Source organism: Schistocerca nitens, chromosome 9 (assembly GCF_023898315.1).
Source record: "Schistocerca nitens isolate TAMUIC-IGC-003100 chromosome 9, iqSchNite1.1, whole genome shotgun sequence".
Lineage (NCBI taxonomy): Eukaryota > Metazoa > Arthropoda > Insecta > Orthoptera > Acrididae > Schistocerca > Schistocerca nitens.
Genome location: NC_064622.1, coordinates 472,640,477 through 472,662,432, shown reverse-complemented (window position 1 = coordinate 472,662,432; position 21,956 = coordinate 472,640,477). Strand labels below are relative to the sequence as shown.

The 21,956-nt window shown below is 43.6% G+C and overlaps 2 non-coding genes across 2 annotated transcripts; one reads left to right on the top strand and one right to left on the bottom strand.

The window, feature by feature from the left end:
- Positions 1 to 4,032: 4,032 nt before the first annotated feature.
- Positions 4,033 to 4,106, bottom strand: Trnaa-ugc (transfer RNA alanine (anticodon UGC)). The gene has a single exon. It is a non-coding gene; the product is annotated as a tRNA-Ala (tRNA).
- A 317-nt stretch (positions 4,107 to 4,423) lies between these two features.
- Positions 4,424 to 4,497, top strand: Trnaa-ugc (transfer RNA alanine (anticodon UGC)). Its single transcript has one exon. It is a non-coding gene; the product is annotated as a tRNA-Ala (tRNA).
- Positions 4,498 to 21,956: the final 17,459 nt, after the last annotated feature.

The following is a 21,956-nucleotide window of genomic DNA, read 5'->3' as shown; positions in this document are numbered from 1 at the left end:
TTTTCGCCAGGCTCAAGAGTTCATGAATCGGCGTATGGTGGCGCAATGAAAAATTTATAGGTCCTGATTTCGATGAAATGTGGCGTGAGACAAACCTGCTTTCCAAGAAAACATATTTAGCTCGAACTTCAGAAATTACGTTAACTGTTCTTTTAAACGTCTACGCGGTTTAGCCACGTGTTGAGCGGCCGCCACTGGGAGACAGAGGTGGGGGAGGGTGAACGCTGGCTTAATTCATATCGGCTACCCACTGGACAACTGAGCCGAGTAAGGCCAATCGAAGGAATCACCTCTGCGGCTCGCACCACACTGCTGAAATACGCTCACTACGTTGGCCACACAAACCGCAGTCGATCATTGGCCTCGCCAGTCACCCTCCTCCACCTCCCCCGGTCCATGTATTTTTCCCCTGCTAATCCCGTCGTACTCGTGTCCTCTGGGATCCCGTAAATCCGTATCAGCCGTGGTATTCCCCTCGGTCTGCTTGCCCTGTTGTCTTCTTCCACCGCCTGCCTTCTGATACGGCCCTCTCGACGCATTACGTGCCTATGCCACTTAAGTCTCCTCTCTCTAATCACAACCGCGATGATGATGTTTAGCTTGTGGGGCGCTCAACTGCGCGGTCAAAAGCGCCCGTACAAAGTCCCCATTTTTACTCAGTCCATTTTCTTTTCACAATCCAATCCAGTCACTCTCACAAATGATGACGATCAGGACAACACAAACATCCAGACCCCGGACAGAGAAAATACCTAACCCGGCCGGGAATCGAACCCTGTACCCCGCCCGTGATCCAGAGGCAGCAACGCTAGCCCCAAGACCACGACCTGCGGACATCACAGCCGTGATTTAACTCCTGCAATTCGCGATTCTCCTTTTTCTGCAGTCATACCCATCCTTCATGGTTACTGAACTACAGACTTCTTTCATTTTAAATGTTTGTGGCGGGGACCCTAGCGTAGCCTACTCGCAAATGCTTGGTTGGTACAAGAAGAGGTTGCAGCTCCAAATTACAGAGCTTACGTTTCACTCTCTCAGCAGCATGGTTTTTTTCTTCTTCGTTGTTGTAAGAGTGATTTTCACTCGATTAAGCGGGCAGAATGTCGATAAAAAGTGTTTTTTCTTTGATCCCAGTAAGCTGACACTTGTTATTGTCACATAGGGTCTCTTCGTTACTATGCTCCCGAACAAGTTTTTTTGTTACGTCACCGGTAAATGTAGGTACAAGTGTCGAGGCATAAGAGAAAGTGACGAAAATAAATTGTATTGTGTGTTTTGGAAAGCAACGTTGGAAAATTAAGGACACTTTCTCTTCGGGCTAATAGACCACGTACCCATAAAAAGGGTTCCGTGGTGACGGCACCGATTGTCATCCTTCAAAAAGACAGGAGCCAGTAAACTACATTTTACCGACGCCTTGCGACCATCGTAAAGTAAGCGATCAGTCGTTCGAAATTATTTTTGGCCGCTCTGGCAGTCGCCTTAACACCTTGACAAACGAAAGAGGGGAAGGAGCGTCATTTATGAAAAATCTCCAAAGATTCAACCTTCAGTCTCTTCACCACACTGAATCAAAACTCACATTTACTCTGACACGACGTAAGACTAGTTTAATTGGCTTGTGTCGTGACCGACAGCGCAATTCAGATAGCTCATCCGGCAACAAGCTTTGATCAGCTGTTTTATCGCCAGATTTTCATATAACACGTCAAGAAGATTTAATTTCATCGTCCCTGTTGACATGCCAGTGGTCTAATCGCGACCAAAGAGAAGATGAGACATAAGTTTGAAACAAAAAAAGGAAAAAAACTAAACCTACGAAAAAGCACCATCTCCATACATTGTATGGACATGCAGCAATGATATTCGCGCAAACGTTGGCTCATCCCAATGTACTTTATAGCAAGTATGTTGTTGTTGTTGTTGTTGTGGTGGGCTTCAGTCCTGAGACTGGTTTGATGCAGCTCTCCATGCTACTCTATCTTGTATAGCAAATAGTCGACCGATTAAAATATGTGGTTGCATATTGGTGATACTGGACGTAGTTCCGTGTGTTACAGACATCGCTAGTATGGGAGAAAATTCATGAATCGTCGTCCAACAATATTATCTTGAAAATCAAACATGGGAGAACAGTGTGCAGCGTACTGGTGCAACAATTACACTCACCTGATGGACAACGTCTGCAGGCAATGGCGCGAATTTTTTTAAATCCAGAGTTCAGTTCTGTCAGTCTATTTTTAGTATCTTTTCTTTTATTTGTTTGCAATCATATCTACTGTGTCCTATCTAGAGGCAGAAACAAACGGGAGATCTGCTACTGAAATAATGTAATTGTGGAAGGAAAGAGAAAATTATATTAATTATTACATAACAAAATACATTGTATCGAATGTCAAATTAATGTAATTCTAAATGAAAACTGTCACCTGAATCTGCGTATCAGTTCTCAGCATGTTCGTTTTACCAAAGCATAAAAACTTGCTTTGGTTCTCCGTGATACATACTGCTGGTTCCAGGATGCATTACCAATACATTGCTGCGTCCATCAAGAGAGCCTCATGGGGTGAAGGGGAGAGGGCCACTGTTTCCCGCAACTTTTATAGGCTGCTCCTGGAACGTGACATACCGTCAGTCGATTATCCAGCGCAGTATTTCCTACCGTTTTTCACACATGAGGCTTCCTTCATTCATGAACACGTTTGCAACCACAGCAATAACCACAAGTTGAACTAATTTTATCTTATTGCTGCCAGGTTGTTCTAAAGAAGCGCATTAGTTGCTTTTCTTTTGAGATCTGCTACCATAGTCATCACAAACATTTGTTGTTCTGGGAGAATGTGGTTTCAATACAGCGGCGGCGCACAATCCCACTTCGATATAAAGGTTCGCAGGCATCTGAACATCAGATACCATTATTTTTGGATTGGAAGCAGAGGTCTGTCTCGTAGGTAACGAGATCGCCGTATCTCAGTCCTCTAAATTTTCTCTGTTGGACTGTATGAAGAAACGTAGGAGGAACTTGGAGGTAAGACTCCTAGCCAGTGTACGGCAGACCCGGCAGTTGGGAGAGTTGCTTTGGATTCTGGAAGCACAGATGTAAAGTTCTGATCTAGGCAAGGAAGTCAGGTGGCGGGTGCCGTGCTCCGTGGTATTCGCTACAGCTCGGTACTGATGCCCAGTGAACAGAGTACGAGCTTACCAGTGTCGACTAAATACGGTACTTTCTACCAAACAGAAAGGGAAGTAATCGGCAGATGTAAAAGTAATTTCGGGAGTGTCCACAGGTAGTCTTACAGTGCCGTTAATCTACATCCACATCTACATGGATACTCTACAAATCACATTTAAGTGCCTGGCAGAGGGTTCATTGAACCACCTTCACAATTCTCTATTATTCCAATCTCGTATAGCGCGCGGAAAGAATGAACACCTATATCTTTCCGTACGAGCTCTGATTTCCCTTATTTCATCGTGGTGATCCCACACCGTCCAGCAGTATTCTAAAAGAGGACGGACAAGCACAGTGTAGGCAGTCCCCTTCGAAGTGTCCTGCCAATAAAACGCAGCCTTTGGTTAGCCTTCCCCACAACATTTCCTATATGTTCTTTCCAATTTAAGCTGCTCGTAATTGTACTACCTAGGTATTTAGTTGAACTTACGGCTTTTAGATTAGACTGATTAATCGTGTAACCTTTTAGCACTCATGTGGATGTCGTCACACTTTTAGTTATTTAGGCTCAACTGCCACTTTTCGCACCATTCAGGTTTTTCCTAAATCGTTTTGCAGTTTGTTGTGATTTAGTAGAAACTCCGTGACAGTGTTAGCGGACGCTGCTTCGATCTACAGAATGGCAGAATCGCTAGAAGACTGTAACGAATTTCAGGAAGACCTGCAGGGCTCTCAGCACTATGGGACTTAACATCTGAGGTCTTCAGTCCCCTACAACTTACAACTAAATGACAATTGAATGGACACCCTAGCTGCAAACAGGCGTTGATGTACTTCATTGGGGACATGTTGAAAATGTGTGCCCCGACCGGGACTCGAACCCGGGATCTCCTGCTTGCATGGCAGACGCTCTATCCATCTGAGCCACCGCGGTCACAGAGGATAGTGCGTCTGCAGGGACTTATCCCTTGCACGCTCCCCGTGAGATCCACATTCCCAACATGTCCACACCACTACATTCGTAGTGCGCCTAATAGATGTTTGCCCATCATACTCATTACTCGTGGCAGATTAATCTGCCAAGTCTTGTACGAGTTCGGGCATAGCGTGTGCGTTCGCCACGAGTAATGAGTATGATGGGCAAACATCTATTAGGCGCACTACGAATGTAGTGGTGTGGACATGTTGGGAATGTGGATCTCACGGGGAGCGTGCAAGGGATAAGTCCCTGCAGACGCACTATCCTCTGTGACCGCGGTGGCTCAGATGGATAGAGCGTCTGCCATGCAAGCAGGAGATCCCGGGTTCGAGTCCCGGTCGGGGCACACATTTTCAACATGTCCCCAATGAAGTACATCAACGCCTGTTTGCAGCTAGGGTGTCCATTTAATTGTCATTTCATTTGTAGCAAAGCTGCATGGTCATCCACGGTAACTGTTCTTTCGGGAACAGATACTACCGTCATATATAACTTACAACTACTTAAACCTAACTAACCTAAGGACATCATACACATCCATGCCCGAGGCAGGATTCGAACCTGCGACCGTAGCGGTCACGCGGTACCAGGCTGAAGCGCCTACAACCGCTCGGCCACCGGCGGCCGGCACACCTGCAGGGGATGTGCAGTTTGTGCGGGGACTGGCCTTTTCTCTCGAACGTAGACAAATGTAGCTTCTTGTGCATAAACAGAATAAGAGATTCACTACTATTCTATTAGACTATTGGCGGTAAGTCATTGGAAACGTAACCTACAGCTAACTGTCAGGAGTCAATAGAAAAGATCAACAAGATCGATAAACTTCAGAATGAAAGAAAGTGTTTTAAACACTTTTATTTTTAAAATAATTAAAACTAAATTATATTTCTTTGCTGTATGTGCGTCACTAAATCACAAACTGAGTCAGTGAAACGATTCGTACTGCTTGTTTCTGGAAACATTTCTCCTATAAAATGATGAAGCAATTTTCAGTGCATAGCAGGTGTCACCTACAACTCCTCCTCAGAAGAAAGAAAGCTGACCATGAGGGCAGACGCTTATTACAGAGGCATGCTTCCTCCGCAGGCACTTCTCTCCTCAGCGACGTTTGCTGCCCCCCTCCCCCCCCCCCCCCCCCCGTCCTTAAAATCAGCCGAGCTAAAATGGGTGCACCGTTCGTAAAGCACTTCGTTGTAGGACACCTTATTTCTGAATTGTTGGGAGAAACTGGAAGAGTTCAGACTGGCAATGCTTTGTGTCTGAGCACTGCGACCTGGTGGTGGTGGCGGTGGTGCGGGTGGGGGGTGGGGTGATGACACGCCATACAGCAGTGCAGTAGCTATCACATCATTAATGTTCCGTTGTGCTGTCAATAATTTTATTTATCTGATACGAAGTGAATAATGAAGTAATTTCTGTTCAGTAGCGGGAAGTATCTACAAGTTGGGGAAGGTATTTTTGTGAGATATTTAAGCTTCTCTGGCGTACACACATGTGGTAAGTCATGGGATAGCGAGATGCACAAATACAGATAGCGGTAGTATCGCGTACAGAAAGTATAAAAGGTCAGTGCATTGGCGGAGCTGTCGTTTGTGCTCAGATTATTCATGTGAAAAGGTTTTCGGTGTTTATTATGGCCACACGATGGGAATTCACAGACAGAGGCGCATCGGACATTTCACTTTGTATATCGTTAGGCAGTGTCAAGTGCGTGTCGAGAATATCAAATTTCAGGCCTTACGTCTCAACACGGATAACGCGTTGGCCGACGGCCTTCAGTTAACGACCGGGAGCAGCGGCGTTTGGGTAGTTGTCGGTGCTAACAGAGAACCAACACTGCGTGAAATAAGAGCAGGAATCGACGTGAGTGCGTACGATGAACGTACCCGTTAGGAGTGTGCGGCGAAATCTGGCGTAAATGGGCCGCGTAGGATTAGCCGAGCGGTCTCAGGCGCTGCAGTCATGGACTGTATGGATGTGTGTGTTTGTCCTTAGGATAATTTAGGTTAAGTAGTGTGTAAGCTTAGGTACTGATGACCTTAGCAGTTAACTCCCACAAGATTTCACACACATTTGATCCACTCGAGTGCTTTTGCTGACAGTACGACCTCGCCGGCAGCGCCTCTCCTGAGCTAGTGACCATACGGGATGGACTCCAGACGACTGGAAACCGTGGCCTGATCAGATGAGATCAGATTTCAGTCGGTAAAAGCTGGTGGTAGGGTTCGAGTGTAGTGCAGACACAACGAAGCCATGGACCCAATCTGTAAAAAAAGACACGGCGCAAAGTGTTGGTGGCTCCGTAAAGGAGAAGGCTGTGTTTCCATGGAATGGGACCGGTCACTGACTACAAATGGTTATGTTCGGCTACTTGGAGACCATTTGCAGCCATTCGTGGAATTTTTATGGGTGACAGTGTGCCATGTCACCGGGTCACAATTGCCCGCGATTGTTTGAAGAACATTCTGGACAATTTGAGCGAATGGTTTGGCCATCCAGATCGCTCGACACGAATCGCATCGAACATTTATGGGATATAATCGGGAGGTCAGTTCGTGCACATAATCCTTTCGGAATTACGGACGGCTGTAGAGGCAACATGACTCAATATTGCTGCAGGGTACTTCGAATGACTTGTTAGTCGGTGGCAAAGGAAGGTGCGACACGATATTCGGAGGTATCCCATGGCTCTTGTCGCCTCACTGTATGTGTCAATTTTACTGTCATAGGTTCGTGGTACAAAGTGGGCTATGTGAGGAAGTGTTGTTAATACGCACATTGTGACATGCGTTAATGCGAGTATGTCATCAAATGTAATTATTAGTAACTAATGCGACCACTATTACAGTCATACGAAACAGTAATGACAAAATCTTTTTAAAATAAATTAGTTTCGCTACCGAATCTCAATCGAACCCTCTTGTTTTTACGCCTAAAAAAGTTTGATTTTATTCCTCAGCGGATAACACCGCCATGCTATGAACTATCGGTATAGTAAGTGCGAAAAGTCTAGTGGCGGGTACTCCAAGAGAGGCTCATGCGTAAAGAAGAGGTCTTCAACAACATGCGTTCTAAGAGTAGTCGGGCAGCTAACAACTTTCTTCCACATACGTCTCCTGAAATGAGTATGACGATAAAATGAAGAAATTAGGTCTGATACGGAGCTTCTTCCCACGCAAAATCAGCGAAAGGAGCAGCTAAGGGAAAAGGGGGGGGGGGGGGGAGGGACGTTACAATTTTACCTTCCGTCACACACAACAAGGTGGCTTGGAAAGTATAGATGTGACTGTAATTGTCATCGTGTTTCGGGACTGCTGCCGGATGACGTCAGCAATCGCGAAACCTCGTGATATGTCATTACGCCGCGAAAGCCTCGAGTATTACGTAGCTGTACCGGCAGTCGTTTTTGTCAATAATTTTCGACCATCAGTGCCTTATGTCAAAGTACTGGGTTTACGATCCTCTATCTCGTGTGTAATTTTGGCGCGGGAGACACTGGTTACATTTTGGCAGACTTTTTGGCAGCCCACTGAACGATGTCGACAGGCACAGTTGTCGGACGTGCCGCAAGCAACAGAGCAGGGGGCGTTGATTAAAGAACGCTAATTGCCTTCGCCAGTAGCCGGCAGCGTTGATAGCTGCGCCGCGTTCTGCGCGAGTTCATTAAGCGCGTATGCATGTTTGACAGGTTCTCCGTCTGCCTGCCGAAAGAAATGTAATTACTGCTGTGTGCATCGCTAACAGGCTCCCTTTTATGACGTCACGTGAGAAGCTAGGTACGGTAGATCGTGTGACAGCATACTAAGAGTCAAGCATTCTTGGGACTCTATACAACGCTGCTTGCATTTTCGCTACCGGTAGATTCTAGATACCCGTTCCTCACCGAGTAGGACTACTGCTTCTTAAAACCTTCAGAAATATCGTGAGCGTAAATTCTAATTGCACTGGGCTACACAAGTAAAGAAAAAAGTGCAAGAGTTAAATATGCGGCCTACGCTTTAACAGAGCGAAAGCCTCGAACCTAGTTTTCATTCACAGGTTACGTTAGCAGTAACGGACTACGAAGGAAGTAAGATTTTCTTAGAGCTAGTTGCCTGGCATGTAGATTTTCAGAAAAATCTAAAAAAAAGTAAAGCTGTTCTAAAACACTACATCACAGTACAGTATTTTATTAGGCAGGTTTCTTATTAGAGGTGGGACAAAAGAGCTTTGAACAGACTTATCCAGACAGTTACGAGGGCACCAGCAATTGAATATGGTTGCCGAACCACAGTGCAAGTTGACTTTTCGTATACACAAACCATTTCAAATCATTTCCGTAGGTGAAAGAAGCGACACGTGATAAAAGAAAAATGTAGTATAGACCGGCGATCGAACCCCAGACGTTTCGATTTGTAGCCACAGCAGAAGAGTACCGTGACCGACACACTGAACACCAGATGGCAAGGTGCTGGATAAGCTGCGGTCCTGACAGTTCTAATCCTTCATTTACTTCAATGAAAAAAAAAAATAAGAAGGAAGTCTTACGCATTACAGCTTAACAAAGCTTTAGAATTTGAGTAGTCCCGTGACTTACACATCTAGAAAAGGGCTGAGAAGCCAGGACTGGCATGTCAACAGCCAATGACTAGCGTACCACTAGACATGGACGCTATTCATAGGTCTGACTTCTACCCTGCGCCGTTCCCTAGCTAGCTTCGTATTTAAAGACTTGATTGATCCTTGAGCATCATAGCGTAACAAAACTGAATAAAAATTACCTTAGTTTGAAGTATTATTGTCAGGAAGGAAACATCTCTCGTTATCGCACTTAGCAGCCACTAACCTACCGCAGATGCCAACATGGGAGCGAGATACATCTACTCCTACGCTTCCATCATTAATTTCAGAATGTATCCTTTCTTTGCTGCATAAAAGGTGTTCGAAAAAATGTTCTCAGAAAAATGCAGTTAAAATTCCGAAAGAACAGGGTAAATAAATTTATTAACATTAAATAATAAAATTAAACTTTTATTGTGTTTTACAATCATGTCCACTATCTTCCTTTTTTTTATCTTCGTATTGTTCAACTAGGATCACGTAACAACTTCAATTCCGATTTTATTTATTTATTTTAACGCCTCCTTCTTCTCTCCATGTTGTCTTTATCTTTCTTCTGCCCATGTTATTCCTAATTTCGTATTTTTTCTGTCGTGGAAGCACTCTAACTTCAGTATTTTACTCTTAAAAAACTTTTATTCGTGTTATTTCCGATTCGTAGGTGTTGTTTCCTCCGATCTGTTTTCCTATTTCTGAAAACGACGCTATTATCGATTTCCTTTATCAGCAACAGAGGAGTATTTGTTTCGCTAAGTTCTTGTCATTCATTCCGTAGAGGTGTCCAAAGAGAATTAATCTTCGCTTCGTCTTAATGATGATATTTTCTGTATATTTTGGTAGAACTCTTCATTATTTCTCATTTCCATTATATTGGTAATAATTCTATCTCTTATAACTTTTTTAATTTTATTAGTCATAACAAGGACAGGCTCTTTGGACTCGACACAGTTTACGCGGCAATCGAACACCAGTGACAGGAGTGGAAGGCAATGTTCTCGGGTGCATTGTGTGTTCCAACCTCTCGCCACAAGAGGGTGCGTTCAACACTATCGAACACGATACAGTGTGGGGAGACTTAATGTTACATGGGCGTACTGACCTCCAGATCTCAGTGGTCAACGTTACTGTTACCCTGTACTCCTTCCCCGGGATGCCTCGGCTTGACTACTTTCTGTGGACGGCAGTGCGCAGGTGGAGGAGGTGTTGGGACGAGAGGATATTCGGCGAACTGGCTGGCCTGCCCGTTCCCCCGACGAGGACGTGTGGGGCACATTGGAGAGGCGCATGCATCGACGACCATCCAGCTGCTCTGGAATGGATCGCCCCACCGCAACGACTCCTTCCCAACCCGTGGACAGCATGGGAGCACACTGGAGACTATGCACTGCCGCCCGGGGGACGTCATGAAACACGATGACTTCATTCTAGTTATGCATTTGAGTTATAATGCCGTTTCTGTTCGTCTCTTTCCGCGAATTTCTTTCAGTTAGCTTCCATGCTATATTATACTATATTAATTGTACTGTACCAGTTCATTGTACGTATATACAGTCAAAGTTTCATGGGGCTATGCTACTTGGCTGTAACAGATCATACCATATTTACTTTCGTTCTTAAATACTGAAACCAGTGTATTTGTTGCGAGCCTGTAAGGTAAAGATCTAATGGCAGAACACTGCACTGATTACGTTTCTTCTTGCGCATAGCACGACGTGTTTCAGGAATTTATTCCCATTGTCGAGTGAAGAATTCTAGGATTAGATGGGTAGATCACGTAACTAATGAGGAGGTACTGAATAGAATTTGGGAGACAAGAAATTTGTAGCACAATTTAACTAGAAGAAGGGATCGGTTGATAGGACGCTTTCTGAGACATCACCAGTTTAGTATTGAAGGGGGCGGGGATTGTAGAGGGAGACCAACAGATGAATACAGTAAGCAGATTCAGAAGGATGTACGTTGCACTGGATATCCAGAGGTGAAGAGGCTTGCACAGCATGGAGTAGCGTGGAGAGCTGCATTAAATCAGTCTTTGGAATGAATACCACAACAACGCCAACAACAACAACGAGTGAAACTATTTATATTGGTATATGATTAGTTGCACTTTATAATGCGATTAAATTCCTGAGACTTAAATGGTACAACGTTTCATTAGAAAATCTTTCATGACACAGTTACAGGACTCGCATTCGGGAGGACGACGGTTCAATCCCGCGTCCGGCCATCTTGATTTAGGTTTTCCGTGATTTCCCTAATTAGCTCCAGGCAAATGCCGGGATGGTTCCTTTCAAAGGGCACGGCCGACTTCCTTCCCCGTCATTCCCTAATCCGATGAGACCGATGGCCTCGCTGTCTGGTCTCCTCCCCGAAACCGGCCGGCCAGCCAGCCAGCCAGTTACAGGCGTGTTGGGTAAATTTGAGTGCCGTTGCCGTTTCAGCAAATCGAGTGGCGGGTGCAAGTCGCCAGCCAGTTGCCGTTCCTTCTCCAGTGCAACGCGCCCGCTCTTGTTTTGTAGATGCGTGCAGAGCAGAGTTATAAAACTACCACGGGCTAACATAGACTATTGCAACCAAACTATTGTACTTTTCCTGATAGCTTTCGTCAGTTACCTGTACGTTAGGCTTGTTGCATACCTATCAGGCGTTACCTCATTTCGATCGCTTTGTTTGTCTGTGCGATAACGGTCTTACTAGATTCCACTAGAGATGGGAAGCCGTGAATCGTCTAGAAACTGAGCGTGGGTATATAAAATGCTGCGTAACTGAAAAATAAATGGTAGTTGTAGCAAAATTTATATTGTCATTGTTTGATTCAGTTTTTAGTCGAAAATTGTAGATTTGTAACGTGAAAAGAGGGATGTTGTAAAAATACAAAAATACACATTTATCGTGTAGCACTAGAAAATGAAATTTCCTCAAAAAAAGGTAAAATTAAAAAAATACAAAACAAAAACATATCAAACATCCCTTCAATACTTCATCGAGCTTGATAAAACATGTTTCTGTTATATCTAAACAAATTTTGCACTTTTCCTGTTATAACAGGAAACTCTTGCTTTCGATAGAGAACGTTTTGTTGGGTACAAAATAACAACAATAATTATATAGATTTTTTATATAGAGTATATAAACCATGCTTGCATCAAAAGTAATTGTTTTGATTATATAAAAGCGCACAAGTTACTTATAAAATATAATTTATATTTTGTAAGTACACAGTGGACTAGTACTGAAACATGTGCTGTTTTAATTATGTGCCAAACAAACCAAAAACAGTTCCTATCTCACACATTCATTTATGTTTTTTTCACTACCAATGCTACAAATAGTACCGGGAATCCTACCATTTATATACTGTAACAAAACTACCGAACCGTGGTTTTGGTAGACCGCAACTCTAGTGCAGAGTCTCGTGTTGGGCAGTGTGGCTGGCTGCACGCCGGCAACACTGCAGTGTGTTGTTCTATTAGAGTCCCAGCGTGGGAGCTGGAGCATGGTGTTCATCAGGAATGGAACCCAGGATCGCCACGTAAGTAGCAGACACGCTAACCGCTAGAGCATGCGTGTGGCTCGGGATCGGCAGACAACGATTATCACGCCTATGTTATCCTATCTCGCCTGCCGTTAATTTAGACCGCATGAGCTAGTAAATATTTATACCGAGCACGCGGGTCCTTATATATGCGCGCGACTCGCATGAATAACGGATGGAATCAGTGTACTTTCCTTTTAGGGAACTGAGCTGTAATCAATGCCGTATTAATACGCACTATTGAAATAGTGGTTTGATATACATCGACGATACAAAAACCGGACCTACTCAAAACGATTAGTGAAAACGGTCTTCACTTCGAACAAACACATCTTACTCGCCGTCTCTCTCCAAGTGCTGGAATACTTTTGTCAGTGTGAGGGCGTCAAAGGCTCCAATATTGTGCAATGTAGCATTTTTTTTTTAAATTCCGTATTATGCGGGTTTCATCACTGTGCATTTCGCTCTTCTGACGTCACAAAGTAAATAGTCAGCAGATTGAAAAATTCGGACGACGGAGGGTTTATGAGATAATTTGGTCCCCAATAATTTTCGTCTCATGAGTCTGAAATGCAAGTTTTACGGAGTGTTGCTAATAAACACATCCGCTCACCCGCACGATATAAACTACAGTAGTCGACGGTGAAACGGTCGCAGGTCCGAATCCTGCCTCGGGCATGGATGTGTGTGATGTCCTTACGTTAGTTAGGTTTAATTAGTTCTAAGTTCTAGGCGACTGATGACCTCAGAAGTTAAGTCGCATAGTGCTCAGAGCCATTTGAACCAATCGACGGCGAAGGGTTTCGAGATACTTACTCCAGTCGTAAGAAAATGTCTATAATTACTCAGTGCGTAGACCAGTTCTTTACGAAGTCATCACGTAAGCCTCACACGTAACGCCGACATATGGATCGCGGCCAAGCTGTAGCAACCAGCAGCTACGGTGGTCTGTGTTCTTCATGTATACATCACATTTAACGTCGAATGCGTGGATTTTAGCCAGCTCCTCGCAACATAGTTCCACTAACATTTCTGTATGCGTTTGCTGCTGCAATTAGTACTCGCATACAGTTAACAGTATGTTTTTGCAGTAGCCATAGGAAGTGCCCCGAATGTCCGAAAAGTGTGTTGGCAAATAATGCATGGATATGTTTCGTCAGACTTCAGGTTTAATTTTGTTTACGTGTTGAAATTCGTAAAACAATAATTTAGTTCGTCTGCCTTAACACTACCGGCGCGTGTCTCACACGACATTGTAAGACATGGATTCGAAAAGCATCGACTCAGTGCCACATCTACGCTTATTAACAAAACTACGATCACATGAGTCATCAAATAATATTTATGATTGGATTCGGCATTTCTTGGTAGGAACGACGCAACATGAGATTGGAATAACAGAGAACTGTGAAGGTGGTTCGATTAACCTTCTGCCAGGCACTTAAATGTGATCTGCAGAGTATCCATTTAGATGGAGATGTATCTTGGGTGGCGAGTAATCGACAGAGGTATAAGTAATTCCAAAAAACTAAAAAAAGCACCATAAATGAATTATCCGAATGGGGCGGAAATTAGTAGATGTGACGTACATGTACAGACAAACGAGTGATAACAATTTCAGAATAATTGTACAATTTATTGAAGAAAATCTCATTGACTGGAGCAGTGGTGGTTCGGGGCGTCATTTCTCTTCATAGCAGGACCCATTCGGCACCCTTACAGCACAGCGGTACGTCGAGGACATTCTACACCCCGTTTTGTTGTTCTTCATGGCAAGCCATCCTGGGCTTACATTTCAGCAAGACAATGCCCGACCGCACACGGTAGGGTTTGACTCCATGCTTTCCAGACCCTAACTAGGTCACCAAGGTCGCCGGATCTGTGGATATTTAGAGCATTGTTGGCAAGGCTCACCAATCAGTTCGAGATTCTGGACAGAATTTGGCACAGTATGACTCAGGAGGACATCGAACAACTCTACAATCAATGCCAAGCCGAATAGCTGCTTGCGTAAGGGCTGGAGGTGGACCAACTCGTTACTGACTTGCCTAATTTGCGAAGTTCTTTTTCTTGAATAAATCGTCCAATTTTTCTGTAATCGTAATCATTTATTTGTCTACACATGTACATACATCTAACGATCTCTGTCCTATTCGGATAATTCATTCGTGCTGCATCGTGTTTTTTTTCTGATTGAAAACGCAATAGCATTCTTAGAGAAGATACTGGACTGTGTTGCACGCACAGCTTGAAAACTCGTTCGCCATTTTCTTTCAAATGAACGCAACCATTTTTAGTTTTTTGCGCATACCACAGAACTGCTGCAGGTGATATAAAAATAAGAGAGGTGGCATGCTTTACTTACTTTCAGTCCATAATGTCATGTGGGATTATTTTAAGGGGTAACCCACCAACCCAACTTCAAGTTTAGCGCGGCGAAAATTTTTGGGGAGATCTGAAGAACGTGTGGAGAGGTCTGTTTAAGGATTGAGGGAGCAACTACTGCTTTCTTATACAGGTATTTATTGCTTAATGAAATTTGACTTTAAAATATCTCTCATCTTCAAACGACTCATTTCATGGAATCGGTACTAGGCATAAGAATAATCTTAAAGAAGAGTTAGTTACTTTTATACGGAAAGGTGCCCATTATTTTGTACCACACATTTTCAAACACTTGCCAACAGCCATAAAAATTTTAGCGGCTAATAAACTTTAGTTTGAGGGAAGCCAACGCCTCCTACTGAGCTGGCGACTGCTACGTAGACATCAGTAACTAGCTCAGCGCCCGCTGCTTCGCCTGTGTAGACGTATGGTCTTGCACGGGCTTTTCTTCTCTAATGGAATTTTATGTCGTTCACAAATCGCATCACTTTCTAAACTTTTCGCTGTAATTACGGCGATGGAAGCATGGTCTTTTCCGAATGTACTTCTGATCAAAAAACAATTCTGGTAGATGGAGTCCAAAGTTTTTGTTAATCATACTTTTTGCGTTCTTGTGGTGGTATTTCCACAGAAATTTTCATCCCCTAACACATGTTTCTTTATATCTAAGCGAGAAGTGAAAAGCCCATTTTTATAGATTTAGCATTAAAAATATTTAATACAACGAAATGTTTTCATAGGAATTTTCGTCCCTTATTTCACCTCCAATGGGTTTGAATTTAAAAAAAAAAACACCTATTTTTTATTTTTAACAGCGAAGTCAAATACCAATTTTCATATATGTACTTCTAAAAATACTTCAGTAGCTCTTCAATAACGATTTATTTTTTAAAAAGACTTTCACCTTCCATTTTGCCCCACAGGGATTAAATTTCCAAAAATGCTGAAACATGTATTTCTTTAGTTTTGACCGATAAACCAAATACCAGTTTCCGAAGGTCTAGTTTCAAAATTGCCTTAATAGCAACATTTTTCAGAAAACCTTTCGTCCTCTGTTTCACCCACTTAGGGATGGAATTTCGAAAAAACTAAGTCTACAGTATAAGATCTACACCCTCTCCAAACTTCAATATTCTATCCCTAGCGGTTTGGGATGGGCTATGATGAGTCAGTCAGGACATTGCCTTAGATAGTATCAACTAATGTATTACGTCAAATCTGACTTCCAAACAGCTTCAGTGCAGTAACGTGATCAGTGTAAGTGTAGTAAACTGGTTTTCTCTTTGATGATGTGTGGCTACAGTAGCCTAAGAATTATCGTACGCACTTGATGTACAAACATTTAAATCCTTGTAAGAAGCATGGTATTACGTTTTAAATGATTTTTTTATTCTCATTCCTCATCCATGTGAACCATTCGAGCTCTTTTTCTCTGTTGGAAATATGCATTCCGTGTTCTTCTTTTATCCTTGAGGACCTCTCACTGTGAGTCAGTGTAACAAGAAGTACGTGACCCGTGGCGAGTGCAGCCGGCCACGGTGTCAGGTAACCGCATTGTCTGCTACGTTTTCTCCGGCGTGCTCGTCTGCTACGGTAGTACCGAAGGGAGCGCACCACTCGAAAGCTGCCACTTGTGTTGTGTCTAGACCATACAGCCTAGACACAATGCTGTAGCCGATAGGGCACGCAATGCTAACGCAGACGGGCGTGAAGTCTGGAACATGAGACTTATAAATGAATAAGAAGAAAAGTACGTAGATGCTTGTTACTTAACTTTTAATTAGTCCTTGGAATACATCTCTCTTGAATATTAGTAAGCTATAGGCACTGATACAAATGGCGCCTTGCTAGGTGGTCGCCAGTTAACTTAGCAGAGGGCTATTCTACTGTCTATCTCTCGGCAAATGAGAGCAAGGCTTAGCACGTCCAATCGCTAGCTATGTTGTCCGTACAACTGGGGACGAGGTCTCCTCAGTCTCTCGAGACCTGCCTTGTGGTGGCGCTAGGTTTGCGATCCCACAGTGGCGACCCGCGGGTCCGACATGTACTACAGGACCGCGGCCGATTTAAGTTACCACCTAGCAAGTGTGGTGTCTAGCGGTGACACCACAACTTGCTCGTCGGTTAACCGTACCCGCGGACCAGCTCTAATCGGTGTTGTAAGCGAGCGTGATGAGTGCCGCTAAAAATATGTGCCCTTGTAAACAGAAGATCTAAATAGGATGGGTGAGCGTGCGAGCCACTCAGCAGCTGGACTGGCCCTGCAACCGTAACCGCGGAGTGGGTGTCGGCTGTTGTCTTGCAGGTGACGTCACGTCTGAGTCAACCTGCTCGCCCAGCTAGCGGATCAGAAAGCAGGCAGTGGGGGACCGCGTACTGTTTCAGTAATGTAGGGGCAGCAATGGTGCGTCGGCAGGCCGTGTACGCAGATGGAGAATCAACCTGACATTCGCAAGAACTATGTGGAAAACAGCGTATAACTCGTAAACCTGACGCGCGGGTTGAAATACCACTTCACTCTTTCTTTTGGCTCCATATGAAGCAACTACTACCTGCACATAAATTAGGTGACACTGTTGACATAACTAAGCGACTACTTTAAATTAAGGAACTCATTTACAGGGGGATGGATCAAGATATCGAAACAAAGTTTTCGGCAAATAATAACAACGAAGCACATAATGTTGGATGGGTAATACTTCTAACTCTTGCACCAACACGAATCTGGAACAAAGTACGTTTTTCCAATGGAGGGGTGTACTTTTACCAACTGCATTCGAAATTCTTGAAAACACTAGCACAGTGATATAACACTTGTTAACCCTAAAACAACCACTAAAGGGGGCGAAATGTCACTAAACCATCGTAAATTTTGCTACTCAATATTTTATTCACAAGAAGTCATAATTTATAGTTTATGCACCAGCTAATTACAATTACAAGGTCTCCAGTGGTATGTCACATACAAAACAAGTACAAAAGACCTATTGTACAACCTATACTGACAATACCACATTGGCGTGAACCGCGAATTGGTACCAGTTACAATCGTAAATTTTACGATGGTTTAGCAACCTAGGATTAATACTGGCGTTGCAACTTTCCGACAAAAATATCTGAGAAATATGGTACAGTTGAAAGATAACGCGGCTGGAATCGTAAACTTCACTAAATAGCGCTCTTATGCTAGTTTACGCCGTTGTATCTACCGTACCTACTGTTTACTTGTTTGCTTTAAACATGGGTGTGTACACGCATCTGAAATAGTTTTCCTAGCCTTTTCTGATACGTTAGAAGGTAGTATACAGTTGTATTTACGACAATCGTATGTGACCCTGTATAAAACAGGGCAAGAGGAAATACGTTCTTTAACAGTAGCGTAGGCCTGGCTTCTTACTGCGTACAAGGAGAGAACCCTACCTTGAGGAGTTTACACCGTAGTAGCCGATTCTGGATGCTTTGCTTTCCAACTTTAACGCATTTTCTCGGTTACGTTATCTAAAAGTTTCAACGCCAACATTATCGAGCGTTATATCACTATACTCATCTTTTCAAGAGTTTTCACGTCAGAAAAATAAAAAACTCACTTGTTCAGCATCTCAAATGATAAGGCTCATACACACACAACAAAATTATGTGGCCCCTCTACCTGCTGTCACTCGTCAAAAGCCTAGTTTCGATACCTTGATCCGAAACAAATGGTCGTCGGAGGTCATCAGTCCCCTAGAACTTAGAACTATGTAAACCTAACTGACCTAAGGACATCACACACATCCATGCCCGAGGCAAGATTCGAACCTGTGACCGTAGCGGTCGCGCGGTTCCGGACTGAAGCGCCCAGAACCGCTCGGCCAACACGGCCGACACCTTGATACCTCACCCGTACACTACAAGAGAAACTGAATGAACAAAGTAACAACGCACAGACAAAATAATAATGTAATGATTGTGGCAGTACAGTTACAGTATTTCCGGCTTCTAGGGATCGTCTCCCCTCTGTACGATGTGTGTGCAGGGCGAGAACGGTGAAGAAAGAATAGAGATGTATCGTGTGCGTTCTGCCACGCACTGCGCGATGGCTTGCAGAACTCAGGCGTAGGCAAACAGCTGCCAACGACGCGAAGGACTGGCGAGTGAAAATCCTAAAGCGCCTTACAGAAAAACAAATGTGTTCATTCGTATTCGTTTCACCGACGAGGACTTGTGACTGGCGATAGGCCGCGTCCGTCGCAAGTTCGTCACACGGCTTCGCCTCAGCTGCCGGGCTAAAAGTGTTGCTGCAGGAATGCGCTGTCATTCGATCTGTGGCACCCACACACTACAAACCGACCGTATACACTGCAGACTGCAGTTATTAAGAGCGAAGAACATGAAAGAGAGGCTCTCCAGCTCGGAAGAGATGCAGAAACGTTTCAAGCCTCTCCGCGAGGTTGTCTTTTGTTAACCTGCGAAGTCTCCTTTCTTCGGTACAATTACCGGCGTAACTTAGGGACATCGAAGTCGCTGAAGTGGTGTCCATTTGAAAGAATTGTTGTAATAGCTCATTGAGCCACACGATATTATTATCATCAGACGTTGAGGAATATGATTCAGTACTAGCCAGCAATTCTGTCACATGCCATTGTTTCTTCCGTGACTTGTAGTCTTTGGATTTTGGATCTGTTGACATCTGAACGTCGGCGTGCGCAGGTACGGAGTTCTGTAGATGAACGATCTCCGTGAGTAGCGGAACAGAACACAACTGAATTAAAGTCATTTTGTTCAGTTTCGCTCGTCCGAGACAGACAACTTCCCATGCTCCAAGCACACCTTAAATTGCTGCAACTGAAACAAAGCATCAGCTAATTTCATTTAAGAAGCATAGGAAATTACGAACCATTTTGTCACTGGCTTGCCGGTCGGTGTGGCCGTGCGGTTCTAGGCGCTTCAGTCTGGGACCGCGCGACAGCTACGGTCGCAGGTTCGAATCCTGCCTCGGGCATGGATGTGTGTGATGTTCTTAGGTTAGTTAAGTTTAAGTAGTTCTAAGTTCTAGGGGACTGATGACCCCAGGTGTTAAGTCCCATAGTGCTCAGAGCCATTTGAACCATTTTGTGACTGGCTACCCACATCTGACTGATGATTCTTTGCGTTCACTTCCAATACTTCAGCAAGTGAACGGTTATCAACACTGGGAGCGAACATGTACCTTTACCGTCGTTTCCTGTCTAGTAAAGTTGTCAGAGGACCAAAATGAATTATAAAATTATTGTCATATACACAAATTTAAAGGCTGTCTATTCATCCAGATACATAAGATTACAATAACGACGACTTAAAACATTGATGTGTGGCGAACCAAAGAATGCGTTTTACTACACCTCTTTGGAGGTACAACAAATCTATAAAAGAAATGCTTCCTGCTCTACCCTTGTCCGCCCTCTTCTGAAGCGTTGCTACGCGATATGTGATTAGTGTCAGTAAGACTGACGAAAGAGATAGAAAAAAGTCTAAGAAGGAAAGTTCATTTTTTTATCACACCATCACGAAAGAGAGTGTTTCTCGTTGCAGCGAGATCTTTTCACGAAATTGATATCAGGAACTTTCTGCTTCGAATAGCAAAACATTTTGTTGACTTCCATCTACTTGAGCAGAATTTTATCACTGTGATTCGATAGCAGAAATCAGAGCTGACATGTAAAAATATGTATTCATTTTTTCCACATGCTATTCGCGATTTGAACGGTGAATAAAAACCTTGAAAGTGATTCTACGCATTCTCTGCGAAAAACACTTAAGCCTGAATTAGAGAGTAGTCATGTAGTAGATACAGTTAATCTGTACACTTATGAGGCAATAGAGGAAACCAAGGAGAAATTTGGAAGGGGAATTAATGCTGACGAGGAAGAAATTACAACTTCCGGGTTTCCTGATAACTTTATAATTCAGTCAGAGACAAGGACTTGGAAGAGCAGCTGAATGGAATGCATAGTGTCTTGAAAATAAGTCACAGAATAAACAATAACAAAAGAGAAACAGGATAACGGAATGTAATCCAAGCAAATCAGGGGATGATGAGGAAATTAGATTAGGAAATGAGGCAGTGAAAACTGTAGGGAGTTTCACTATTTGGCCGAAGAAGAGAGGGTACAAAATGCAGACTGCCAATAGCAAGAAACTCATTACTGAAAAACAGATTTGTTAACAGCAAATATACATTTAGATGTTAGGAAGTGTGTTTTCTGAAGGTACTGGTCTGCGTAACCTCGTGCGGTCATCAGATGTGGACGAGGAACACTACAGGGTAGAAAAGAGATGTGGTGCTGCAGAATAATGCCGAAAGTTACACGGGTGAATCGAATACCTAATGAACAGGTACTGAATCGATTTAGGGGAAAATTATGGTGCAGCCAGACTAAAAGAAACCGCCGGTTGTAGGACGCAGACTGAGGCATCAAGGACTTGTTGGTTTGGTAGCGGAAATAAGTACTGGGTGGGTGGCCAAAGGTTGAGTACAGTTGTTGTTGCTAATCATATGAAGTCTTGACTTTATCCGATGAACACAAGCTGAAGCAATGAATTAAAATTTCCGCCGTGGCCGGGATTCGATGATGGGTCTCCTGCTCACGAGGCAGATGCGCTAACCATTGCGCCACCCTGGCACTGCAGCTAAAGGGAGACCCGGTTTCGAATCCCGGCTTTTGTACAAATTGTAATTCATTGCTACAACCTGTATTTATTATTGTACAGGTTGTTGTCGTTGTGTTAGTGTGATGCAGTTCTGCACCCTAGTCTACCCCGTGCAAGGCTCTTCATAACTCCAGCAACCCACATCCCTTTCAATCTGCGGACTGTATTCAAGCTTTCGTTTCCCTCTACAGTTTTTCCGCCCACCCTCGCCCCCAAACTTCCATCAAACACCAGAAAGATGATAAGCAGGTTCAAATGGACGTAGGTTACATGAGTTATGCAGAGATGAAGAGATTGCTTAGGTCTGACTACCACGGAGAGCTCCACAAAGCAGTTTTCAGACAAAAAAGCACAACAACAGTAGGTGAAAACAGTGTTCAGACAGCTACATATTTAGACTTTTGGGCTTGTTTTGAAGGTGAAGTGCTGGTCTAAAGAAATGAAAACTACAAGGTAAAGACGCTGTAGTAATTATTTTCCACGTGTGAACCACCAAAAAATTAATGGTGGTATAAACGAAAAATGTTTTGCAACATCTTCATGTATTGCACAGGTTTTTTATTTTATTTTATTTATTTTTTTATTTTTATTTCTTTTATCGAAAACATTTTTTCCTC